Genomic DNA, 6,374 nt, shown 5'->3' with positions numbered 1-6,374 from the left:
TAAGATGATGGCTCCTCCGTAAAGAAACGTGCTGTCATTCACAACATGACTGTCATACAGCAGCACTAACAAACTATTCCATTCACCTTTACAGTTCCTACAGACCGGCCTCTTCTGTAAAGTCTTTTTTTTTCCCCCTTTCTGCTTTAACAACATATAAAATGCAGTACTGTCATTTAAAGTTGCTATGAAGTTAAAACGATAACTCAGGGAAGGGACGAGGGGGAAACTGTTTTTAAAAGCAGATTTAAAGAAGCTGTCGGACCAATCAGATCGTCTGAAGGGTGTTCTTTGGTCTGTTTGTTCATTCACCTAAATATCGAGCTTTTATTTGTCGACTCGTGTGTGTGTGTGTGTTAGTTTGTCTGTTAGCAAAATATCTTATGAACCACAGCAGATTTCAATGAAACTCTCAGAAAGTAACCACTTTGTGTACACCATTAACATCCCAGTCAACCTGAATCAAGACGAGCATCCAAAGCTTATTAGCTGTAGTGAACACAAACATGCCTGTAGCTCTGCCATTTTTGCAGATGCTGAGGTAAAGTTTGGTGTGGTAGTAGCTGAGAGTCATCTAACACTGGTTGTGAGAACGTCTCGCCTCATGAGGTCGGCACCAAGAATAAACACACAAATATTATTTGGGTTTTCTCACAAAAAGTAGCGTTTGCTTTTGCCACGACAAAACTGAGAATAAAATAGCGTAGCACTGCTGTGTTAGTTTAACTGCAAATTAAATTTTTGCCACAAATGAGAACTGAGCATGTTGGTCTCTGCAGCTCCCGCCCCACGCTGCAGGGCAAAGTAACAATTTAGATTATTATCTCAAATATGTTTTGAGCAGAATTTTAGTTCTGCTGTTCAATTGCAAATAAAGTAACTCCAGTTCAAGGATTTTGAATTTCAGTTAAAAAAATTATTACTTTTAACATATTTTATTTAGTTTTTGTCTAAAAGAACAAGAGATTGACCTTAACATTTTCTGTATTCAACTAATTTTATAAAAGCTGTCAAATCTTTTCATGAAGACAGCAGCAAAAAGAGGCTGAGCTCCTGACAGAAACTCTCAAAGCATCTCAGGAATTTCAAAAAGCTCCTATTGATGACGTGACGGAGAAAACGCTTGAAAATTGGTGAGTCTTTTACAATATTGGGAGCTAGAATAACCCGCTGACTTTCAACAATTCAAGAACAGCTCAAAGGATGATTTCTAATATTCATTTGTGCTTATGAACATTGTCATTAAAATCTGTAAGAATTTAACTTTTAGTCACCAACGTTATTAAAATGTGCAGAAACTCCAGGTCAGATTATGAGAAAACATTTCTTCCTCCAGCAAAAAAATCTTAAAGTTTGGCAAACTGTGTGAAAACAGTCAACATAGATGTGGTGAGTTTATTTTAATAGTAGTCATTTTTATCCCTTTGTGTTTCTTCTGTGTGTATTTTTTGTGTTGCCTTGTAGCAGTTTGTGTCTCCTGGTGGTTGTTTTCTGATTCTTTTCCACCTCTTTGTGTCTCATCGAAGTCCTTTTACGTTCTCCCTTCTTTTCTGTAAGTCTTCACACCTTCTTGCCTCTTTGCTCTAATTCTCATTTATCTGTGTCAGGTCTTTAAGGTTTTGCTGCAGCTTGAGATATATGACTATGGAGTAACAAACAAACAATTATAAGCATAAATAAAACTAAGAATGTTTATGCTTGTTACTCGTGAGGTCCTGAAATTATGTGAAGACTTGATTTGACATAAAATAACTTGAAATCCACGTAATTTAGGTTTAAGGGAATTTATTTACATGAAAACAAATCAACAAATGAGTTATGGATGAATAATTCTAGTGGTAAAAATGGTGATTCATTTGTTTGATGGTGGAAATTTTGTTCAGATACCAAAATATGAAGCAATTACTCTGTTTCAATTATTAAATATGTGTTGAAAAAAGATGAAGCTTACTATTTAGTTAAATAAAATCAAAATAAAACTATTGTGCTGATGAGGTTGTTTATCATCTCCAGAATAATCAGATTACAATTTCATTCGGATCGAGCTGAATCAGCTCAGAATAATCCGAATGGGGCGTTTACATGACGCATTTTTATTCTGAATGGCTGTTTAATCTGATTACTTATGTCCACGTAAACATAGCTTGTTGTCATCGCCATTTTTTCAAGAGATGAGAAGAAAACTCTGAACGTGCTTAGATTTTGGGGCACAGGACAGAGAAGAGTTTCTGTTTATGATGAGCCAAATGTTTTGTCATGAAATGAAAGTAAATATTAATCCAGACGATTTTTACTGCTTTCCTCATGTCTTTGCACGTTACCTCACAATGGAGGCCCACTCTCCTTCCATCTGTCTAACTTTTCTGTGCGTCTGCAGACAAGTGCTTCTCTCTGGATTTGGCTCCAGTTTCTTGATTTCACACCAACTTTCTGCTTGTGTGGAGGACGTGAACTTTCTGCAAATAACTTTGCTTCTTGCTTATCGATAATGCATCCATTCAAGGACCTCGTTCCAGCGTCATAAGGCTGGAGTCCATGCACTGATTGTTCAGGACAGGAAACACATCCCTGCACATAAAAACTTCTACTCTGATGTTATTAAAAATGGATTCCTTTCTCAGTGGTTGCGTTGCTGCTGTATTTTAAAATTCATTTTGAGTGTGTCCCACTGACTTTGACCGACTGTGCAGCCCATGCTCATCACGGTTAACTGTGTCCTTGTGGTAAATAAACACCTTGAGCTTGTAATTGTTTTAAACCTTGATCCGTAGTGGCTCAATAAGCACAAATTAAACCACTCGATAGGATTTCTTCAAGTGCTTTTCATCTTTTAGTGTGAAATTGCTCCTTGTAGTTGACAATTATTGAGTACACTTGAAAGTGTCCTTGTACCTGTCAGATGGTTCTTGCTTATGTGGACCCAGATCCAAAAGACATTTTGTCTGTTCATTTTGGGAGTTCTATATAACATTACATAAAAGAGGAGGAAAAGGTATAAGACGTCACTTTTTTGATGATAAATAGCACAGCGTTGGGCAAAATTTGCCACAATTTTCATGTTTAACTGAAATCTCATTTTTGATCTATTTGTGAAGATGAAGGTTTCCTTGGAGACCTGCTGGCTTCTCAGCAACATCAGAGGGGAAAAAAGGCAGACATGGTGAGAGCTCGTGTGATTCGGGCTCGGTCAGCACACAGTGGAGGAACTGTGGCGGAGTGTAGGGCGCCATTTGCACGTCAGGACCTCGGCTCGTCTGAGGGTCGCTGCAGAAGGTTATCCATGTTCCAATTCTAAAGGTCGCTAAAGGGCAAAACGTGGACCAGCTTTTGTGCAGCTGACTCATTTACCTCGTCCATGTGACGTGCAGGGGGAGATTAACTTTCCCGAGGCGTCAGCGAACTCTATTGTCCTTTTATTTAATGTCTCAGGACGTACATGTATTCACAAAAACACAATAACGCAGACGCTGCACAAACATTTTTACACTTGTGTCAAACAGAATGGCAAAGGTCCAAGAGTCGTTTCACTGCTCAAGACTGAGCTCTTGTTGGACATAAAAAAAGCAATAATCCTAATGAGATTATACACAAATGACTTTATAGGTCAAACTAATCAAACATCACTTTATATTTTGCTTCAATTATATTACTGTGTAACCCAAAGCCAGTTGATCATATTGGAAAATAATTATTTTCATGCACTTGTAATTCACCTACAAGTGGTTTACAGTATTTTCTGAGAAGTTAAAAAGAATTAAAACCAACACATGGCTGCTCAGGTTTGTCTGCAGCATTCAAGTCTATGGGCAACTGTTGGAGTGAAATAAACAACAGTAGATGCAAAACAAACAAACAAAAGAAAACTGCTCTAAATACAAGTTTGAGCCAACTGTGCTGGAGCCTTTTTTTCTAAGATGAGCTCAAATGATTGATTTGATAGATGAACACTATGCTGTCATGTTTGCATGAAGCCCAGTCCTATGAAACGTCAAAAGATCTAACTGTGAGGATTATATGGAGTCGTTTTGAGTAGTCAGTATCTCAGCCGCATCAGACAACTGCAGGAAGATCTGAGTTGAAAGATTCAGGGACAAGTTTTCATGATGGAGTCGAGCTAATGGCTACTAAGAGCAAAAAACTTTTCAAGTGAGAATTTCTAACATCTTGGGGGTTAAATATTTCCTCCAAACAAAATCTGCTTTGCTACTCATGACTGTGTGCACAGAAGCTGCTCGGTGACATCCTTCAGCAAATTAGCCATTAGACTAAATTCTGCTGGTATAATCCCAAACAACCACCTCAAACTATATAAATGAGTGATTACAATTTTTTTTTCTGGAAAGTGCAAAGAATATCTGGATGACTCTAATTACACACAAGTAAAACTGTTTCCATTAGGAGACAACTCCTCATGAATTCAGCTCTCGTTTGCTCCGCTGTGCAGTTAGCATATTAGCACAATCAGTATGCACTTGTCCATATAACAAGGACATAATTAAACTTTAAGTACCAGCATGTAAAGTCCCAGTACTTAATGTATTGTTTGTTCAAACTCCTAAAGAACAGAAATCGAGATGATTTAAATTGTATAAATTCACTCTTACATTGGTTTCTTCTCTAAACAGCAGAGTGATGTTCCTATTTCCTTGAGTGTACAGAGATCCAATCGACTGCAGGTAAGAAAGCAACTGCTTTAAAGAAAGCTGCACAACCCCTTTAAAAAAAACAAGTGAACAAGAAAAAGAAAAAAAATCCTTGTAACAGTTTGCACCATGATGTCTGAGGATTAGGCATAACATGACAAAACAGTTTGTCTTTGGTTTTCTCCAAAACGTGGAAAAAATACAAACTTACTATGAAATGCTTCTTATTTCCAATAAAAAGGCAACTAAAATGAATGATTTTCTGCTACCAACCTCAGTCAAAGCCCTTTGCTCAGTAGCTAGCATAGTTTGGCTCTTTTGTGCTCGAGCCACCATGTAGAGGGTTTGGTTCAAATGGCATCATTGTGATTAAAGAATAAGCTCTCTACTTCTGTATTTCCTTTTATTTATTAGCTGCCACAATCACCACAATTCAGTTAACAAATACCATACAAATAATTACAATGAAATACGTTTTTCTCTTAATTTGGTGCCAAAAAGTTTTATTATTACCGTACTTGCCGTCGCAGTGCATGCCGTATAAGTTGCATCAGTCCAAATATGTCTAAAATAAAGTAGAAAAACCATAAATAAGTCGCTTCGCTGTATAAGTCACATCTATTATGCGCCACCGCTGATGTGTCTCGTTTGTTACGTGTCACTGCTGACCACCCGGAAGCATGGGCCGGTGTTCTGCCAAAAATCGATTGGCTACCAAATGGTAGCCACGGAAGCGTTCACAGGAGGACTTTTAACAAGAATTTAACAAGATTAACACTTAAAAACTATTATTTGTTTGCTCAAAATTGTAGTAAAGGTGTGTCTCAGTTTAACATTTCCTTAATAAATGAACTTTAACAGTCAAATCAGCTGCATTTCGCCTGGGCGTCGCAATGAAATGCAACTGGTTTGACGTTTGTTCCAGGAGTTCCAGAGCGAGACGAAGGTGTCTGGTATGGCAAGCTAAGTGTCTCATTAATAGCCACTTTTACCTATTAATGAAACACTTGGCTTTCCACTTCAGTTGAGTGTCCTCTAGCGGCCGAAAATGGTAGTGTTCAATATTTTCCATGTCAAAATCAATGAAATCATCAGATTTCAGCCAAAAATGGGGTTATAAATATGGGGAAAAAAAAACATAAATTATTCACTTCGCTGTATAATTTTTTATGTCTATATTCTGATTTACCTCATTTTGTATTTTGCTTTGTGTGTTACCTGTTGTTTTGTCTGTACAGCACTTTGGTTGGCCTTGTAGCTGTTGTAAGTGCTTTATAAATAAAGTGGTATGGTATAAGTCACAGGGCATGCTAATTTATGCAAAAAGGTGCGACGTATACAGTGAAAAATATGGTAATATTAAATTAATAATACATCTCATGAAGTGCAAACTACAGAGCTATTTTTAGTCAAAAACTGTTTTTGATTGGCACTTTAAAAAAAAAGAAAATTCAACATATTGGCTCATCTAAGATATATCAGTGACCATGTGCCTAAAGGGTCGCTTGTTGCCATCTGTCATCGGCTGTAGCTTGAGACAATCTGATCAGTGAGCTCAACATGAGCAGATCCTGCAGATTTTATGTCTTCCAACTAGTCGTCTTGGTTGTGAAGTCATTCCCACCTCCGGGTTACAGTTTTCAAGGTGAATGAATACAAAAGTATTTGGTGCCTGTCTCTTTTTTCCGGTTTAACTCACCTTCTCTCAGCTATCTCCATGGAATGATAGCA

This window comes from Nematolebias whitei, chromosome 9 (assembly GCF_014905685.2).
Source record: "Nematolebias whitei isolate Nwh7 chromosome 9, NemWhi1, whole genome shotgun sequence".
NCBI lineage: Eukaryota > Metazoa > Chordata > Actinopteri > Cyprinodontiformes > Rivulidae > Nematolebias > Nematolebias whitei.
Note: the sequence above shows the minus strand (reverse complement) of the source record.